Source organism: Mobula hypostoma, chromosome 6, assembly GCF_963921235.1.
Source record: "Mobula hypostoma chromosome 6, sMobHyp1.1, whole genome shotgun sequence".
Lineage (NCBI taxonomy): Eukaryota > Metazoa > Chordata > Chondrichthyes > Myliobatiformes > Myliobatidae > Mobula > Mobula hypostoma.
Window position 1 is genome coordinate 53,045,645 of NC_086102.1, and position 21,657 is coordinate 53,067,301.

The window sequence follows — 21,657 nt, forward strand, 5'->3', positions numbered from 1 at the left end:
ATAATTACATCATCACATCAAACCAGCCTCTTAAAGTGAACCCCAACTCAATGTCGGTGGTTGTGAATTATGTAAAATTTCCACCAATTAAGTGACTCTACACAGGCGTTCTTCCCCTCCCCCCCTCCAGAATTCACTAAAACTGGCTTTGTGAGTCAGCCTGCTGCCCGGCTCAATCCTATTTTCCACGAGGTGGAGGAACAGCAGGTGCCTCTGGCTCGTCCAGAGGTGCGTTGACATGCTCATGGTCATGTCATGCTGGGTGGGCTAGTTTAAGGCGATCTACCTTCTTATCTATGATTAAAGTCTTTTCTTCCTTTTCCAAAATGCAGAACAGGCCAACATAAGGGGGCCAAGAGATGTTGGTGTGCATCATGCTGGACAAAGAGTGCTGTACGCCATAATGGGAGATAAGAATGGGCTAAAAGGAATTGAATTTACTGAAGAGGATGGAATGCTGTTGAGAGGCCAACCAGGCAGTCGTAGCATCAACCATGAAATCAGCTGGCATTCATAATAGCTGTCCATATACCAACTCAACTACAGGTCTTCTTTTGTAGCTATTCTGAGCCCCAGCAAGACCCACAGGAGATGATCATGCCAACACTCATCAGTCAGGGAAGCCCTCAGAGCAGATATTAAGGAGCAGTGAAACCACCCGCATAGGCCATTGGACTGTGGGCAATATACCGTGGTGTGACATAGCCTAATGCTGAGGTTCTCGCTCATCGCAACCGAGAGCTCTGATATAAATTTGAGAACACGATCAGAGAAAATATCAGATTGTGTGACAAACCAAGAAACCTAGGTGCTGATGAACATCTGAGCCACTCTGCGGCCATCATTGATGCTAGGGGGAATGACCTCTAGCCACCTGGTAATGGGAAGGAGATGTGTGAAACCACGCGGGGGGGGGAGGTTGTTGAAGGGGAAGAGGACCAACAAGGTCCACATTGACATGGTCAAACCGTCGCTTATGGACCTCAAAAGGTGCCAAAGGTGTCTGAACCTGACAGTTAATTTTTGCCCAGAGGTTGCAGTCCAATCACGCACATCCTTACGAAGGCCATTCCACACAAACTTTAGTGCATCCAGTTTCTGTGAGGTTGTTCGGGCCGGATGAGAGAGGCCATGTATGGAGACAAAAATAGACCACCTCTAGTTTGCGGGCATGATGGGGCGGGGGCAGCTGGTTAAGACATCCCACAGGAGAGAAACCCCAGCTTCCCTGAACTTAACATCAGGCAACCCCAGGTCCATGACTGCTGTTTGGTAAGCCTGAACCTACAGCTTGGTCAGCTGCCACGGCAATACTTTTCCCTTTGGCATGTTGTATATCAGTTGTGAACTCAGATATGTAGGCCAGGTGATGTCGCTGCTGAGTTTTGGACATCACGTGCACGGAGGGGATTGTGGTCAACGAACGCTGTGAAATGGTGACCCTTTAGAAGAAGGCGAAAATGGCGGACAGCAGATCGAGACTGAGAAGCTCACTGTCAAAAGTGCTGTACTTCATTTTGGGAAGACGGCACTGCTGGCTGAAGGCAGCAAGTGGCCGCCACACACTCTGACTAGCCGTTCGTGCGCAGCGCCAGTAGTAATAGCGATGGGTGTATTGGGGAGTGGGTGCGCCGGTAGGGTTGCATTGGAACGAGCTCATTTAGTGTCATCAAATGCCCTGGTCATGTCCGCTGATCAGTCAAGCATGTGATTAGGGGTACTGCCTTTAAGCACACTGTTCAGGGGAAGCACAAGTTCAGCATCTCGCAGAATGAAGCGGAGATAGAAATTCACCATGCCTAAAAAAACTCCAGTAGTTTTTTTGCAGTGTGGAGTGGTGTGAAACTCATGACAGTGGCTACTTTTGATGGGAGAGGTTTCACACTTTCTGCAGTGATGCGATGGTCGAGAAAGTCAATGACAACCCAAACTAGCATTTAATAGGGTTAATAATCAACCCATGGTGGATTCAGTGCTCAAAAAGTGTGCAGAGATGACATACGTGTTCTGATTTAGATACACTGGTGGCAAATATGTCATCCAGGTAAACAAAAAGAAAAGCTAAATCTTTTAATACAAGTCCATCAGCCATTGGAAAGTCCATGCTGCTTTTTTCAGCCCAAATGGCATGGGCAGAAATTCAAAGAAGCCAAATGGGGTTATCATAGCTGTTTTGGGAATGTCCTCTGAGCACACAGGGACCTGATGGTAGCCCATAACTGAATCACCTTTGGAAAAAATTGACTTTCCGGCTAAAGGCAGTGGATGTGTGTACTGGGTAACAATCGGCGCAGGGTGGGGGAGAGGGAGGGTGGTGATGCCCTCACTGAGGTGTCAGTAATCGCCACATGAGCAGCAACCACCATTGGACATAGGGACCACATGGAGGAGCAAAGCCAAGGGTCTATTCGACTGGCATACAATGCCAAGTCTTTCCACATTGGCAAACTCACCCTTCACATTGGCCAGCTTTTCTGGGTCCATTCTATGTGTGTGGGCATGGACTGGTGTGTGCTCGATCCCATGTTATGTGACTGTCGTGGAGAATGTGGGTTTGGGAATTCACCTAGCAGTCGAGTAAACTCGTTTGAGGTGGTGCATGAGCTTGACAGAGTCACTGTGGGGAACTTACTGGGGGAGCAGGTTAACGACCCAAAGTCCTTGGCATCCATGAGCCAGCAGTTCTTAAGATCGATCAACAGTTCTGGGACACACAGGAATTCAGCACCAAGCAGAGGTTTAGCCATCTTAGCCAGGACAAAGTCCCACATGTAATGTCACCCACTGAGGAAGTGTGTCACCTGTTGTGTCCCATAGGTCTGGATCCTGCCTTTGGCAGCCTCCAGTGAGGTTTTGTTGCTCTTTGCCTTCTCATCAGCAGGCAATGTTGGCTACACACTCACCTGAGCACCTGTGCCACACAAGAATCATCACCCAGAAGAGGTGTCCATTATGAACAGTAGACAACCCTGGCAGCCGGAACCCATGGTGTTCACAGATCTCTGATGTCTCGATGAGGTGGCATTGTCAAGGCTGCAATGCAAGGCAGTCGGCACTTCCTACCAAAGTGAGTGTGGTAAAAGCACAGGCCCAGATTCGTCTGTTTCAAGCTGTGGGTGCCCCTATATTGAGGGCCTTGCTGACCAGGCTTATTGAGGTAGAGAAGGGAGCAGGAATGATGCACAGCTGCATAGCTGAATGTAGACCATCGGCATTTTAGTAAGCTCCCTATAGTCCATCACAGGTGTATTAGTGAGGACTATGCAACTTGATCAGGCATTAACCATGCGAGAACTAATTTGGACCTGGAGATTTTCCCTGAGGAAATAAGACAATTATGCACAATGTTCCTACAGAATGGCTACAAGGTGAAGGAATTAAAGGGGCTGACAGGAAAACTAGGAAACCTAACAATGAGGAGAAACCTGTCACTACTGCCTGTCTTCCCTATATTTCCACAGTTTCTGGAAGGATCACGAGGGTCCTGAAGAAATACCGGATTGATGTCTTTCACAAACCCATAAAGAAGCTGAAGTTACAACTTATGCGGGTCAAAGATGACCTGAAACTCAGATCAGCTGGTGTTTACAGGATTCCCAGTGAACGTGGAGCAGTGTATATCGGGCGGACAAGACGCTTGGTGGAAACCAGCATCAAGGAGCACAGGAGGTGTGTCCCAGAGAGTTTGGTTGTAGCAAGACACCGCATTTGCAATGGCCATAGGATTGACTTTGACAGCACAAGGCTACTGTGCCGCGCCAATGGCTTTTGGGACCAGCTGGTGCAGAAAACAATTGAAATAAAACTAGAGGAAAAGGATTTTAACAAAGACGAAGGTCTCACTTTAAGTAAAAACTCAAATTTGATTGTAAACAAGATGGGAGATCGGAAAAATAATTGGATGAGGACCTACCAATCAGGATGGATGATAACAGGGGTATAAATACCACTGGACAAGACTTGCCCAGACATCATCCCTGATGAAGATGGCAGAGTTTGTCATCAAAATGTCAGTTATAATCGATACCTGTACCTGGCTGCAAACCCAAGAAGAGTTTATTGATCAGGCATTTATTGCATGAAGAGTTCTTTAAAACTAAGACAAGGATGATGATTTCCCAAGAGAGACAGCATGTAGTCTACTAGTTCTGAAGGCTTACCTTCACCGAGGCCTGGCAAGAAGAGCAACTGCTTGACACACTCAGTCTCCAAATATTCCAGAGTTTTCAGTGATCGGTATTTATCATGCTCAGGCCAATGTTCTGGTAGACTCACCACTCTCACAGCATGGAGTTGCTGAGCGATGCTACTACTTTGAAATATTTGGTGTCATCAGCAGAGATTTCTTGAAGTGCGAATTGAACCTCGGCTTGTAGAAACCAAGCGACGGCATTTTGCTCCCAAGACTCTAGCAGTTTTGAGTTGATGCATCAGCTGACATGTTCAATAACTCTGGAATCATCCTGATTATTGAGGACACCAATGTAAGTTTTCACACATAAAATGACAGAGGCTCTTTATGTTTCAGAAAAGCCATAGCAACTCATTTATTGAACTCCAAAAAACTGAACTCAAAGTGCACTGAAAACCCTTTACATAATTATGTCAGATCAGCTTCTTAAAGTGTCAGTGCCTGTGAATTATGTACATTTCCACCAATTGCATTACCCTACAGGGGGATCTGCATAAACTCCATAAGCAGTATCCCACAAAAGCTGATGTACTGACGGCTGTCCAGAGTGTAGTGAAGGAACTAATACACCAGGGGGTGCTAATAGAGATCTTATCAACCACTAACTCACCTACGGTATATGACCTGTATTGAAACAGATGAATCATGTTGGTTAACAATAGACTATGCCACCCTCAGTAAGACCACACTGAGATAGAATCCTATTGTGGCCAGCCCTGCCACCATCTTGAATGGCCTGTCTCCAGAACATAAGAGCTTCTCAGGCTAGGACAGTGCTAATAGATTTTGAGGGTTCCCATTAGCACCTGAGCCCCTAGACCGGTTTGGCTTCACACATGGTGGGCAGCAGTGTACATGGACCAGACTCCTCCAGGAACTCCTCAATAGCCCAACAATTTTTCATAAGGTCTTGGTACAGACTTTGGAAAAGCTCAGTTTAGCACCCTAACCACTGGACCATCTTACAATTGTAGATGACTTACTAATTGCCTCAGAGGATGAAGCAGGTCACTTAGGAGTGATTGCCCATGTTTTGGAAATTCTGTAAGACAGAGGTTTAATATCAGCCCACACAAAGCTCAGATGGGGAAGCAAATGATACAGTACCTAGGATACACAATTCTACAATGGAGGAAGGACATTTTAGATGACAGACATTCTGCAATTAGCTCCATGCCCCACCTAGTCATTGTAAGAGGAGTGAGGAATGTAATTACTGATGATAATTTTGTATCAGGGTTCTCAGCACCAATACAGGCCTTAATGAAAGGAGGGAAACCTCCCTCTGGAGGAAGTAAAATGGAAGCCAGATGAGGAAAAGTCTTTTACGGATATCAAGAAAGCCCTGGTCTGTGCACTTGCTCGAGGGTTATCCAAAGCGGCTCGCCCCTTTCACCAAGGAATTTACCCTTAACTCCTTTAATGTGGTATCAAAGGTAGATAAGGTCACAAAGAGAGCTTTTGGCACATTGCCCTTCACAAGGCAATATACTCAGTACAGGAGCTGTGATGTTTTGTTGAAGTTGTATAAGAGGTTGGTGCAGTTAAATTTTTTGTTTTGTGTGTAGATTTGGTCACCTACCTACAGAAAAGATATCAATAAGAATTAAATAGTATAGAGAAATTTATAAGGATGTTGCCTGGGTTTGATGATCTGTGTAATAGGGAAAGATTGAATAGATTAAGACTTTATTCCCTGGAGCATAGGAGAATGAAGAAGATTTGATAAAGGTGTTCAAATTTATGAGGAGTATAAATCAGGTAAATGCAAATAGACTTTTTCCACTGAGGTTGGGTGAGATCAGAACTAGAGGTCATGGGTTAAGGGTGAAAATGAAATGTTTAAGGGGAACCTAAGGGGGGCCTACTTTCCTCAGGGTGTGGTGTGATTGTGGAGTGAGCTGCCAGAGGAAGTGATGGATGTTGTTTGATTGCAACATTTCAGAGGTTTGTATAGGAGGGGTATGGAGGGCTCTGGTTCAGGTGTGGGCCAATGGGACTAGGCAGAATAACAGTTGGACACAGATTAGATGGGCTGAATGGCCTGCTTCTTCCTGTAGCACACAAAGACTGGTGGGTACCTGGAATGCACTCCCTAGGGTGGTAGTGGAGGAGGACATGATAGAAGTATTCAAGAGGCTTTGAGATAGACAAATGGATGTGCAGGAAGTTGAAGGATATAGACAGAAGGGATTAGTTTGGTTGGGCAGTTGATTACTAATTTAATTAGTTCAGTACAACATTGTGGGGCAAAGGGTCTCTTCCTGCACTGTACTGTTCTGTATTCTGTTAACAGTAAAAGCTATTCCTCAACTGCTCATAGCAAAATTTTGGTCATCATTTTACCTATCAGTATGTTGATGCATGTGCAGATTAAAAACAATGGTGTGATACATTTTGCAGATTAGATAAGGATCAAACTCTTAATTTGGCTCAATTATTTTAAACATACTTTGATCCATAAACTAAGTTTATCTGCATCTGGTACAAATTCAGCTTTTCTTGGGGGAAAAAGTCCAGTTTACTTGCCCACTGTACTGTAATTTGATTTTCATTGCTGTTTAAGTAGTACAGAAGTGAAAGGAATTGACTTACTGATAAAGAAAACAGGAGCTCGCAATTATGAAACAGCATCTATGAGATTAGGGCATGGCAATGCATTTAACAGTTGATACAATGCTTTTGAAGTGCATCCCTGATGTGTTGTGGGAATCACCAGGAATATAGACAAGTTACTATTTATTTACAAAGTGTGAACAGTTAGTTTTTTGTTTCTCCCCATCAGTTTGAGTATATGCTTTTTTTTGATATCTTCTCACTAATAAGGTGAATTTCAAGGGGACCTATCATTTTACGTTTTGGAACTTGCCTTTGAGAGTCAAGTGGAATGGCCCATTTGGTTTTCAGATAATTCACAGCTGTTAATTTTAACGTAAGGAGTTTATGTTGATGTTTCAAAGTACAATTTTTTTTAATGGATACCACATGTTAGCTGTCCCTTCCAGCCCTACAGCACCCGATAACACCATATGACTAATGAACCAACTAACCTGTACATCTTTGGAATGTGGGAGGGCACTGGAGCACCTGAAGGAATCCCACACAGTCATGGGTGAACGAACAAACTCCTTATGGACAGTGGCAGAATTGAACCCGGGTCGCTGGCTCTATAATAGCACTATGCTAATCACCGCTCTACCGTACCACCCTTACTTCTGATTGTTTTAAAGTTCAAAATAGGATATGAAAGAATATTAGATGCTGTGTGCAGAAGTAAAACACAAGAGATAAGGTTTTCAAGGTGCATGCCTAGTTTTCATGGATGGAGGTAGCACTCTCTACCTTGGCAAAGTTAATACTGGGGATTTCACACAAGCTAAGTAAAATTTCAAGGAAAAAATCTTATAGTTTGCTAAGTTGAGAACTTTGGGATACCTGTCAGAGATTACGTCTGACAAGGGTTTTTTTTATATATATTATGGAATTGTAGGGCCATATAGCATGAAATAGATTCTTCAGATGACAATACCCACAGCAACTATTCCGCACTAATTCCATCTTTCCTTCTCACATCCCCATCATCTATTCCTCCTCCAACCCCAACAAATGTTACCCACTTATATTTACATAAGCCAATTAAACAAAATTATCTTCCTCATCCTGAACTCAATGCATCTGCATCAGATCTAGAAATCTATTAAAAATCAGCTTTAAGGTATACATGAGGCAGATGTTGTCTCTTAGTGTACAAATATACCAACAATACTCAGATGTATTTTTAGCTGCATTATTAGCAATTCTGTCAAGTACAATGTTAGTTATTACAAAACTTTAGTTATCATTTGATTTCATTTGTAGATAATCACATGACTGACATTTAAAATATCTTTGAATAATCTTGACAATACAAAGCTGTTTTCCAATTTAACATCTATACTAAAAAAATTAAAATATTCCTTTTTTGCTTCGTATAATTATAAGGAAGCAAAATGTTTAAAAATGCCTATTACTTTAAAAAATGGATTGCAGCATCTTTAAATTAAATGCTCTCATTGATGAGAAGAGTACAATGCAGTAGAGGTCTTTATTGCCTGAGCATTATACATTTTGATTAATGAATGTTATTAATTTATTCCAGTGGTTATATAATTCAATCAGGCATCCAACATTAATTCTTGTAAAAAGAAATGCCAAGACCCAGTATGCTGCCCAGAACTTGCCCATGGTATTATCTTATTTAATACGAAATAGGCTTAAGGCTAAATGTTGCACTGAAGACTACTTACATAAGATACGGTTTACTGTGTTTATTACCTCTATTAGCTGTTACAGACATGTTGGTGCATGACTTTAGACATAAATATTACACAATATCCCAGTGTATGACAAATTTAACAGAACTAATCTTTTACAGCCAGGTGCTCTCATTCGTTTAATCCTTTACCGCAGCGTATACTTATGGTATTAATATCTTAGTTCTGGATGACATCTAAAAATTAACATTTGAATAATTTATTTACCATAATATCTCAAAGGATATTTTGTTCATAAATTACTCCAGCTCTCAATTTAAAATTTGTTACTGCAAAATTCAAGATCTTATAAATGGCCTGCATTTCTCAGGGACCAAAGAACATCTCCAACCTTTCCGTTTGCTTATTACCTCCTCGGATGAATTTACCAATGAAACATTGTTCCTTAATTTAGTGTGGTACTGAGATAAATGATAATAAGTAAAAATAATGCTAATATTCTTGGAACTGCCTTTGTCCAAAAACTAAGGTAAAAGATTATTTATTCATTTTTTGTACCTGTCCTAAAGGATGCCTGATGGAACTCTGACAAATATAGAATTCATTTAACGAATGAAGATGATGAAGTACCTTACAGAATGTATACCAGGACTCATGTGCCTCTGCAATAGCACTGTTATGTATTCATGCATACTTTGAACATTACGGGTTGCTGTCGAGCTTCCCTGCGTGTTACATAGCGTGAGAGGGTATTCTGGGTAGATGACTCACAAGTAAAATAAACAGCAGCAACTTTGTTCCTCACCTCTCTGTCCCTCGTGTGTGTTATTCATGGCCACACAGCTTCCCAGTGCCACAAACATAACAAATGACGATAATGTGACAAGACCTCATTCAATATTTAAAGTTTTGCTCCTTTGGCAAGAAAAAGGTGTGTAATGTGGGTGAGTGAAAGGAAGACGTGCACACCGTGCGGTAACGGGTGTTGGAAGCATGGTGAGGATAAAATCCGATGGAAGAAAACTAAGAACAGAATGGTTAAATAAAGTAAATAAGAGATAGAGAAAGAGAGATGGATAAGACTAGTTAACTTTTCTGAAACGTTTTGTCTTTGAAAATGGTGACAATGTTTGGGAGTAAGGGGCCCGATGGTGAAATGACAGAGCAATGGATTCATATACTGAAAGATTTGAATATTTTACACTGGCAAGTCAAATTTCAGATGATATTTGTATTCCAACTTCTCTGACTGATGGGCGCAAAAACCTTCAATTTATTACACAGTCTACTGCCACCTGCTAAGCCTAGTGATAAGCTTTTTGAAGGCATAGTTAAAGTCGTAAAGGATATCTATTCATCTGAACCTTTGATTATTGTTGAGAGGTTTAAATTCCATAAAAGGAATCAAGAGGAAATCAACAAACAAGGGAAAATCTGCAGATGCTGGAAATACAAGCAATACACACAAAATGTTGGAGGAACTCAGCAGGCCAGGCAGCATCTGTGGGAAAAAGTGCAGTCAAAAAAAATGCACGTGGTCAAAGAGTTGGAGAGCAGCAGGGATCACAGAGGGGGAGCAGTGAGAGCGTTTCACTGAACACCCGAAGGAAAGATTTAAACTTCTTCAGGGTAGGCATCCCTGGAAGAGACTTCGCAGAGTAGTAATCAAATCACAGACAAGAGAAAATCTGCAGATGCTGGAAATCCCAAGCAGCACACACAAAATGCTGGAGGAACTCAACAGGCCAGGCAGCATCTATGGAAAAATAGTATAGGAAGATAACGAGTTTATTTCACGGTCTGTTGAAGTGCTGAAGCAATTGGATGAACTCTGTGATTTTGGACAATCGCCAAATGGCATATTACATGATAGGCTCATATGTGGTCTGTGTAATGAGGCAATTCAGAAACATTTGCTTACAGAAGACAGAATAACATCTCAGAAGGCAATTGACAGGAGTACATCTATGGAGGTGGCAGCTAAAGAAGCACAACTATTAAACACATCTCCTGAGTTCATAAAGTTTCTATTGACTTTAAGAATAAGTCAGCTTTTGGCAATCAGTGTTACTGCTGTGGCAAAGCTGGTCACTCAGCAAAAGAATGCTGGTATAAGTATTTAGATTGCTAAAGCCGTGGCAAAAAGGGAAGTATTGAACATGTCTGTAAAAGATTGAAGGATTAAAGGATTGACGGTGGATATGCAATGGCAGGCATTTAAAGGTTGCATGGATGAACTACAACAATTGTTCATCCCAGTTTGGCAAAAGAATAAATCAAGGAAGGTAGTGCACCCGTGGCTGACAAGAGAAATTAGGGATAGTATCAATTCCAAAGAAGTAGCATACAAATTAGCCAGAGAAAGTGGCTCACCTGAGGACTGGGAGAAATTCAGAGTTCAGCAGAGGAGGACAAAGGGCTTAATTAGGAAGGGGAAAAAAGATTATGAGAGAAAACTGGCAGAGAACATAAAAACGGACTGTAAAAGCTTTTATAGATATGTAAAAAGGAAAAGACTGATAAAGACAAATGTAGGTCCCCTGCAAACAGAAACAGGTGAATTGATTATGGGGAGCAAGGACATGGCAGACCAATTGAATAATTACTTTGGTTCTGTCTTCACTAAGGAGGACATAAATAATCTTCCAGAAATAGTAAGGGACAGAGGGTCCAGTGAGATGGAGGAACTGAGCGAAATACATGTTAGTAGGGAAGTGGTGTTAGGTAAATTGAAGGGATTGAAGGCAGATAAATCCCCAGGGCCAGATGGTCTGCATCCCAGAGTGCTTAAGGAAGTAGCCCAAGAAATAGTGGATGCATTAGTGATAATTTTTCAAAACTCGTTAGATTCTGGACTAGTTCCTGAGGATTGGAGGGTGGCTAATGTAACCCCACTTTTTAAAAAAGGAGGGAGAGAGAAACCGGGGAATTATAGGCCGGTTAGCCTAACGTCGGTGGTGGGGAAACTGCTGGAGTCAGTTATCAAGGATGTGATAACAGCACATTTGGAAAGCGGTGAAATGATCGGACAAAGTCAGCATGGATTTGTGAAAGGAAAATCATGTCTGACGAATCTCATAGAATTTTTTGAGGATGTAACTAGTAGAGTGGATAGGGGAGAACCAGTGGATGTGGTATATTTGGATTTTCAAAAGGCTTTTGACAAGGTCCCACACAGGAGATTAGTGTGCAAACTTAAAGCACACGGTATTGGGGGTAAGGTATTGGTGTGGGTGGAGAATTGGTTAGCAGACAGGAAGCAAAGAGTGGGAATAAACGGGACCTTTTCAGAATGGCAGGCGGTGACTAGTGGGGTACCGCAAGGCTCAGTGCTGGGACCCCAGTTGTTTACAATATATATTAATGACTTGGATGAGGGAATTAAATGCAGCATCTCCAAGTTTGCGGATGACACGAAGCTGGGTGGCAGTGTTAGCAGTGAGGAGGATGCAAAGAGGATGCAGGGTGACTTGGATAGGTTGGGTGAGTGGGCAAACTCATGGCAGATGCAATTTAATGTGGATAAATGTGTAGTTATCCACTTTGGTGGCAAAAATAGGAAAACAGATTATTATCTGAATGGTGGCCGATTAGGAAAAGGGGAGGTGCAACGAGACCTGGGTGTCATTATACACCAGTCATTGAAAGTGGGCATGCAGGTACAGCAGGCGGTGAAAAAGGCGAACGGTATGCTGGCATTTATAGCGAGAGGATTCGAGTACAGGAGCAGGGAGGTACTACTGCAGTTGTACAAGGCCTTGGTGAGACCACACCTGGAGTATTGTGTGCAGTTTTGGTCCCCTAATCTGAGGAAAGACATCTTTGCCATAGAGGGAGTACAAAGAAGGTTCACCAGATTGATTCCTGGGATGGCAGGTCTTTCATATGAAGAAAGACTGGATGAACTGGGCTTGTACTCATTGGAATTTAGAAGATTGAGGGGGGATCTGATTGAAACGTATAAGATCCTAAAGGGATTGGACAGGCTAGATGTGGGAAGATTGTTCCTGATGTTGGGGAGGTCCAGAACGAGGGGTCACAGTTTGAGGATAGAGGGGAAGCCTTTTAGGACCGAGATTAGGAAAAACTTCTTCACACAGAGAGTGGTGAATCTGTGGAATTCTCTGCCACAGCAAACTGTTGAGGCCAGTTCATTAGCTATGTTTAAAAGGAAGTTAGATATGGCCCTTGTGGCTACAGGGGTCAGGGGGTATGGAGGGAAGGCTGGGTTCTGTGTTGGATGATCAGCCATGATCATAATAAATGGCGGTGCAGGCTCGAAGGGCCGAATGGCCTACTCCTGCACCTATTTTCTATGTTTCTATGTTTCTAAAAGTAAATAGACACAGTCAAGCAAAATCACAAAAAAAGGAAAAAATACTATTCGAAGAAGGAAGTCTGAGAATTGGAGCGGGAGTGCGGAGGAAGCCATTTTTGAATTTTTCGGGTTTTTTTCCATCGGCATTCAGAGAGGCAGGACTGCGCAGGCATGTGACGTCGGGCAGTGAAGCGTGGAAGATTTAAAAGGACAGAAATCCTGCTTCGGATTTAATTCGAAGAAGGAAGTCTGAGAATCGGAGCGGGAGTGCAGAGGAAGCTATTTTTGAATTTTTCAGGTTTTTTTCCCCATCGGCATTCAGAGAGGCGGGACTGCGCAGGCGTGTGATGTCAGGCAGTGAAGCGCAGAAGATTTAAAAGGAACAGAGCCTCATACAGCGGGCAGCATAGTTTGTGGGCTGCGGAGTGAGCCGGGAGCAGAGTAAAAGCTTAAGGGCTTTGGCTCAACGGGTTTAGGCAGAAACGGGCGAGGCAAGGAAGGCTTGGTATTCATTTTTTGTTGTTATTTGAGGAGAGGGGCAGTATGAGTGCGAGGGCAGTTTGTTGTTCTCAGTGCCGGATGAGGGAGGCCCTGGAGTCTCCAAGCCTCCCAGACGTCTACATCTGCGCCAGGTGCGCCGAGATGCAGCACCTAAGGGACCGCATTAGGGAACTGGAGCTGCAGCTCGATGAGTCAGCGAGAGTGAGGAGTTGATAGAGAGAAGTTACAGGCAGGTGGTCACACCGGGGCCACGGAAGGCAGACAAGTAGGTCACGGTTAGGAGGGGGAAGGGGAAGAGTCAGGTAATAGAGAGTACCCCGGTGGCTGTGCCCCTTGACAATAGGTACTCCTGGTTGAGTACTGTTTGGGGGGACAGTTTACCAGGGGGAAGCGACAGTGGCCTTGCCTCCGGCACAGAGTCTGGCCCTGTAGCTCAGAAGGGTAGGGAAAGGAAGAGGAGGGCAGTTGTAATAGGGGACTCAATAGTAAGGGGGTCAAATAGGCGATTCTGTGGACGCAGTCCAGAGACCCGGATGGTAGTTTGCCTCCCTGGTGCCAGGGTCCAGGATATTTCTGATCGTGTTCAAAATATCCTGAAGTGGGAGGGTGAGGAGCCAGAGGTCGTGGTACATATAGGTACCAATAACATAGGTAGGAAAAGGGAAGAGGTCCTGAAAGGAGAATATAGGGAGTTAAGAAGGGAGTTGAGAAAAAGGACCGCAAAGGTAGTAATCTTGGGATTACTGCCTGTGCCACGCGACAGTGAGAGTAGGAATGCGATGAGGTGGAGGATAAATGCGTGGCTGAGGGATTGGAGCAGGGGGCAGGGATTCAAGTTTTTGGATCATTGGGACCTCTTTTGGCGCAGGTGTGACCTGTACAAAAAGGACAGGTTACACTTGAATCCTAGGGAGACCAATATCCTGGCAGGGAGATTTGCGAGGGCTACTGAGGTGACTTTAAACTAGAATGGTTGGGGGGTGCGAATCAAATCAAAGAGACTAGGAAAGAGGAGGTTAGTTCACAACAGGGGGATGGGAACAAGTGCAGAGTGACAGAGGGGTGTAAAATGAGGGTAGAAGTAAAAAGTAGTAAGGTGAAAAGTAAAAGTGGCAGGCTGGCAAATCCAGGGCAAAAATCAAAAAGGGCCACTTTTCAACATAATTGTGTAAGGGCTAAGAGTGCTGTAAAAGCGAACCTGAAGGCTTTGTGCGTCAATGCAAGGAGCATTCGTAACAAGGTGGATGAATTAAAAGTGCAGATTGTTATTCATGAATATGATATAGTTGGAATCACAGAGACATGGCTCCAGGGTGTCCAGGGATGGGAGCTCAACATTCAGGGATATTCAGTATTCAGGAGGGATAGACATGAAAGAATAGGAGGTGGGGTAGCATTGCTGCTTAGAAAGGAGATTAACGCAATAGAAAGGAAGGACATTAGCCGGGAGGATGTGGAATCGATATGGGTAGAGCTGCATAACACTAAGGGGCAGAAGATGCTGGTGGGAGTTGTGTACAGGCCACCTAACAGTAGTAGTGAGGTTGGGGATGGTATTAAACAGGAAATTAGAAATGTGTGCAATAAAGGAACAGCAGTTGTAATGGGTGACTTCAATCTACATATAGATTGGGTGAACCAGATTGGTAAGGGTGCTGAGGAAGAGGATTTCTTGGAATGCATGCGGGATGGTTTTTTGAACCAACATGTCGAGGAACCAAATAGAGAGCAGGCTATTCTAGACTGGGTATTGAGCAATGAGGAAGGGTTAATTAGCAATCTTGTCGTGAGAGGCCCCTTGGGTAAGAGTGACCATAATATGGTGGAATTCTTTATTAAGATGGAGAGTGACATAGTTAATACAGAAACAAAGGTCCTGAACTTAAAGAAGGGTAACTTTGAAGGTATGAGATGTGAATTAGCTAAGGTAGACTGGCAAATGACACTTAAAGGGTTGACGGTGGATATGCAATGGCAAGCGTTTAAAGATCGCATGGATGAACTACAACAATTGTTCATCCCAGTTTGGCAAAAGAATAAATCAAGGAAGATAGTGCACCCGTGGCTGACAAGGGAAATTAGGGATAGTATCAATTCCAAAGAAGAAGCATACAAATTAGGCAGAAAAAGTGGCTCACCTGAGAACTGGGAGAAATTCAGAGTCCAGTAGAGGAGGACAAAGGGCTTAATTAGGAAGGGGAAAAAAGATTATGAGAGAAAACTGGCAGGGAACATAAAAACTGACTGTAAAAGCTTTTATAGATATGTGAAAAGAAAGAGATTGGTTAAGACAAATGTAGGTCCCCTACAGACAGAAACAGGTGATTGATTATGGGGAGCAAGGACATGGCAGACCAATTGAATAACTACTTTGGTTCTGTCTTCACTAGGGAGGACATAAATAATCTTCCGGAAATAGTAGGGGACAGAGGGTCCAGTGAGATGGAGGAACTGAGGGAAGGACATGTTAGTAGGGAAGTGGTGTTAGGTAAATTGAAGGGATTAAAGGCAGATAAATCCCCAGGGCCAGGTGGTCTGCATCCCAGAGTGCTTAAGGAAGTAGCTCAAGAAATAGTGGATGCATTAGTGATAATTTTCCAAAACTCTTTAGATTCTGGATTAGTTCCTGAGGATTGGAGGGTGGCTAATGTAACCCCACTTTTTAAAAAATGAGGGAGAAAGAAACCGGGGAATTATAGACCTGTTAGCCTGACAACGGTGGTGGGGAAAATGCTAGAGTCAGTTATCAAAGATGTGATAACAGTACATTTGGAAAGCGGTGAAATCATCAGACAAAGTCAGCATGGATTTGTGAAAGGAAAATCATGTCTGACGAATCTCATAGAATTTTTTGAGGATGTAACTAGTAGAGTGGATAGGGGAGAACCAGTGGATGTGGTCTATTTGGATTTTCAAAAGGCTTTTGACAAGGTCCCACACAGGAGATTAGTGTGCAAACTTAATGCACACGGTATTGGGGGTAAGGTATTGATGTGGATAGAGAATTGGTTGGTAGACAGGAAGCAAAGAGTGGGAATAAACGGGACATTTTCAGAATGGCAGGCAGTGACAAGTGGGGTACCGCAAGGCTCAGTGCTGGGACCCCAGTTGTTTCCAATATATATTAATGACTTGGATGAGGGAATTAAATGCAGCATCTCCAAGTTTGCGGATGACACGAAGCTGGGCGGCAGTGTTAGCTGTGAGGACGATGCTAAGAGGATGCAGGGTGACTTGGATAGGTTAGGTGAGTGGGCAAATTCATGGCAGATGCAATTTAATGTGGATAAATGTGAGGTTATCCACTTTGGTGGCAAAAACAGGAAAACAGATTATTATCTGAATGGTGGCCGATTAGGAAAAGGGGAGGTGCAATGAGACCTGGGTGTCATTATACACCAGTCATTGAAAGTGGGCATGCAGGTACAGCAGGCAATGAAAAAGGTGAATGGTGTGCTGGCATTCATAGCAAGAGGATTCAAGTACAGGAGCAGGGAGGTACTACTGCAGTTGTACAAGTCCTTGGTGAGACCACACCTGGAGTATTGTGTGCAGTTTTGGTCCCCTAATCTGAGGGAAGACATCCTTGCCATAGAGGGAGTACAAAGAAGGTTCACCAGATTGATTCCTGGAATGGCAGGACTTTCATATGATGAAAGACTGGATCGACTAGGCTTATACTCGTTGGAATTTAGAAGATTGAGGGGGGATCTTATTGAAACATATAAAATCCTAAAGGGATTGGACAGGCTAGATGCAGGAAGATTGTTCGCGATGTTGGGGAAGTCCAGAAAAGGGGTCACAGTTTAAGGATAAAGGGGAAGCCTTTTAGGACCGAGATGACCGAGATTCTTCACACAGAGAGTGGTGAATCTGTGGAATTCTCTGCCACAGGTAACAGTTGAGGCCAGTTCATTGGCTATATTTAAGAGGGAGTTAGATATGGCCCTTGTGGCTAAAGGGATCAGGGGGTATGGGGGGAAGGCTGGTACAGGGTTCTGAGTTGGATGATCAGCCATGATCATACTGAATGGTGGTGCAGGCTCGAAGGGCCGAATGGCCTACTCCAGCACCTATTTTCTATGTTTCTATGTTTCTATTGGAGAAACAAAAAAGAAGCGTGAACACGAGAAAATTTGCAGATGCTGGAAATTTCAAGCAACACACACAAAATGCTGTTGGAACGCAGCAGGCCAGGCAGCATCTATAGGAAGTACAGCCGACATTTCGGGCCGAGACCCTTCGTCAGGACTGACGGAAAAAAGAGATAGTAAGAGATTTGAAAGTGGTAGGGAGAGACCTGAAATGATAGGAGAAGACAGGAGGGGGAGGGATGAAGCTAAGAGCTGGGAAGTTGATTGGCAAAAGAGATACAAGGCTGGAGAAGGGGGAGTATCATAGGATGGAAGGCCTCAGAAGAAAGAAACGGAGAGGGGAGCACCAGAGGAAGATGGAGAACAGGCAAGGAGTTATTGGGAGAGGGAAAGAGAGAAAAAAAAATTAAAAATTAGGGATGGGGTAAGAAGGGGAGGAGGGGCATTAGCGGAAGTAGAGAAATCAATGTTCATGCCATTAGGTTGGAGGCTACCCAGACGGAATATAAGGCGTTGTTCCTTCAACCTGACTGTGGCTTCACCTCAACAGTAGAGGAGGCCATGAATTGACATATCAGAATGGGAATGGGACGTGGAATTAAAATGTGTGGCCACTCGGAGATCCTGTTTCCTCTGGCAGACGGAGCATAGGTGTTCAGCGAAGTGGTCTCCCAATCTGCGTCGGGTCTCGCCAATATATAGAAAGCCAGACTGAGAGCACCAGACACAGTATATCACCCCAGCCGACTCACAGGTGAAGTGTCGCCTCACCTGGAAGGACTGTCTGGGGCCCTGAATGGTGGTAAGGGAGGAAGTGTAAGGGCATGTGTAGTACTTGTTCCGCTTACAAGGATAAGTGCCAGGAGGGAGATCGGTGGGAAAGGGTGGGGGAGGGAAACAAATGGACAAGGGAGTCACGTAGAGAGCGATCCCTGCGGAAAGCAGAAAGGGGGGGGGGAGGGAAAATGTGCTTGGTGGTGGGATTCCTTTGGAGATGGCAGAAGTTACGGAGAATTATATGTTGGACCCGGAGACTGGTGGGGTGGTAGGTGAGGAGAAGGGGAACCCTATTCCTAGTGGGGTGGCGGGAGGATGTGGTGAGAGCAGATGTGCGTGAAATGGGAGAGGTGCGTTTGAGGGCAGCGTGAACAAGTTCAAAGTTCAAAGGAAAATTTAATTGAAGATGGAGCATGCTGAGGATGGACTGAGTGACTCTCACTCTGTGGCTGAAGAAGCTTTGTGTGTTTTATCTGTTTCAGGACACAAAGATGACTATTGGGTGACCCCATGGTTGGATGGGGCCACAGTGAGGTTGCAGATGGACACGAATCATTGGAGTCAGTTTACAAAATCGGAAGGTGAAAAGTTGACTTTAAAGACTTGCACTGGTGAGGTTGTTTCAGTGAGGGGAGTAATACATGTTACAGTGGAGATTAACGAACAGAGAAAGAAACTTCCACCGAACATCGTTAAAGATAGTTATCCAGTGCTTCTGGCTGCTTGTGGTTGGAGCAGCTCAAACTCAGCTGGCATGAAGTGCACTGGATTGGTGGGAGCACTGGTCTACAAGAAGTATTGAAGAAACGCACAGTAGTGTTCAATGAAGAGCTGGGCAGTATGAAAGGAATCACTATTAAGCTGGCTGTTAAACCCGGGTTCTACACAGAGTACCGGAGGCAGCTGCTGAGCCTCGGTGGTGGCATGGATTAAAAAAAAATGGATTGACGATAAAAGATCAATTAAATTACACAATAAAAAGGTGTGGCATGAAGAAACTACACAGATATTCCATGGAAACGCTGCGAGAAATCAGAGTACCCGGGCCGGCTGGTGGCGCAATGACATCGGTGCCGGACCCGGGAGCGGAGGTTCCCGGGTTCGAAACCAGTTGAGTCCGTTCCTGAGTACGCTTTCCATCCGTGCCAGGTTGAGTGTCAAGATCACAACTCGACTTCGTAAAATAAAGGGAAAAATACTGCGAAAATGTCTGTGTGAGGAGTGGCGCGCCATGCAGTCTCTCTCTCACTCCGCGCCTTGTAAAAGCCATGAAAAAGACATCATCACAGACGGACGCACGCACGGACGCACACGCAAACGCCAAAACAAAAAGAAATCAGAGTACCCATATGCAAAGCAGAAACTAGCATGTCTTTTGGAAAAGTATGACAGAATGGAGAAGAGGAGAAACTTCTTTAGTTAGAAAGTGATGACTCTGTGGAATTAGAACATAGAAAAATCTATAGCACACTATAGGTCCTTTGGCCCACAATGTTGTGCTGACCATGTTCACCACTAGGATTTGTGGAAGCTAAGTCCTTATGTATATTTAAGGTTGAGGCTGATAGATTCAAGATTGGTCAGGGCATGAAGGGATATGGGAAGGAGATAAGAGATTGGAGCTGAGGAAAAAATTGGATCAGCCATGGTGAAACGCAGAGCCAATTTGATAGGCCAAATGGCCTAATTATGCTCCTATATCTTATCTTATCTTGTATCCCAGTTTCGGCAGGAGTTTGCCTCTGGATAGAATTAAGAAGGAATATACTTCAGATTTGGAGAGAGCAGCTTGGATGCAAAGAATTGCAGGTCCATGAGAGAGACTAAAGGAAGAAGATCTTAATGTTGTACTCAGAACTCAGTGCTGAAGCACTGGCGGTGGCTGTCATGTGGCCAAAACCTTCAATGATTAACTATTTGCAAGCCCATTGGAAATGAAAGAGAATGTGAATATTTCTGGGTTAGTGTGCCAGTGGAGAATTGAAAGTGGACACATGATAACATCAAGAATCTTTGATCCGCATGGCAGAGACAAAGACATATGACAAAGAAACTAGAAAAGACAGGAAGCGAGACTACAAGAAAAATCTCTTTAGGAGAGAGTTTGGTGGTGGCAAACCCATTTTTGGTGAGTGGAGGCGATGTGATTCCCATACTGAAGAGGAACCAGAATGGTTATCTGGTGGGCCCGTCAGTCAATCAGAAACAATAGAGCGGACAGGCTGTGATGTAAAAGTGATAATGGAGGATCCAAGGCAGGCAAAGAGGATGAGGAAGCAATCAGAAACCCTTAAAGAAGGTGCATGATGCCATGGCGCTGTCGAAGCAGAGGTACCTACTGTTTTTGCATCAGAAGCTGAGCTAGAGCTTCCCCAGGAAACAGTCCTGCTTGAACCGTCATTGGGGAACTCTAACTTCAATGAGTTCTTCAACATGGAGAAAAGTGTTTCAGGACTAACTTTGATGTTTGCAGAGATGCCTGGTAAAGGAGCAGTGTCATCCAATCAGTTCAATCAATGGTTTTCGAGTAACTTAATTCGACCAGGTAGCCACTCCAGTACTGTGCAGTCTAACCAACATGAAGAACTTGAGAGACTTGCTTGTCTGGAGCAGAGGGTTCCATCTCCTGTTTCACAACTTGTTCTCATTCCATCACGAGAAGATAATGAGATCAATAAAAAGGTTGATATTTTAGAGATACCGTGAGAAGGAAATGTGACTGTGAAATCACTGCTATTCAGTCTCATGGCCAAGAAGGAGAAACTGAGGGAGAGTTCACAGACTGGAATGGTTTTGTTTCTTTGAGAGATGGAAGCAGAACTGTAAGGAATCAAAATGGAACTGAGAGAAAGCTTGCCACCCCATTCATGGCAGAACATTTGGAACAATCTGCATGATATGGTTCCAAACAAATGCCAAAAAAAAGACTCTGATATATGGCTGATTTCAATAAACTCATTAACAGTATAAAGGCAAGCGGAACCTTGCCTTGCAATCAATCCCCCCTGAAATTCTACCACTCCCTGCAGTGAGGCCTCCAGCCCTAGATATTCTTGGTGACCTGCTTGGCAGTCAGAATCATCACGTGCCAGTCCTTAATCAGCAAGGTCATTTGTCTCCCATCACCTATGCTTTCTGAGGTGCCCCTACTGGTAATGCAGTATCCAAGCCAATATCTATATATACACTACCCAGAGATAAAATGACTTTGGATTGTTTCCCAGTTTGTTGGTACCGTAACAGTAACAGTTGGCCACCAGACTGATTGAATCTCTAGTTTAGTGACTAATCCTCTGTCATAAGGGGGTCGTTAGGAGCAGACCCAAATGCAAGACACAGACACTGAAGTACTAGGAACAGGACTTGACTAGAGAGGTGGGACAAGAACACAGACTTGGGCTAGGACATTGGCTAGGCAAGCGGGACCAGGACAAGGAACTGGGAACTAGGAGCCTGGGCTTGGAATCTGAGCCGGAGACTGGACAAGCACCCAGAACCTGGGTCTTGACTCGGGCTCGGACC

The 21,657-nt window shown here is 44.1% G+C and overlaps 1 pseudogene; it reads left to right on the forward strand.

Annotated features, from left to right (window-relative positions):
* LOC134348712 (eukaryotic translation initiation factor 4E transporter-like) overlaps positions 1-21,167 on the forward strand; it is a 76,536-nt pseudogene extending 55,369 nt beyond the window's left edge.
* The last annotated feature ends 490 nt before the right edge of the window (positions 21,168-21,657 follow it).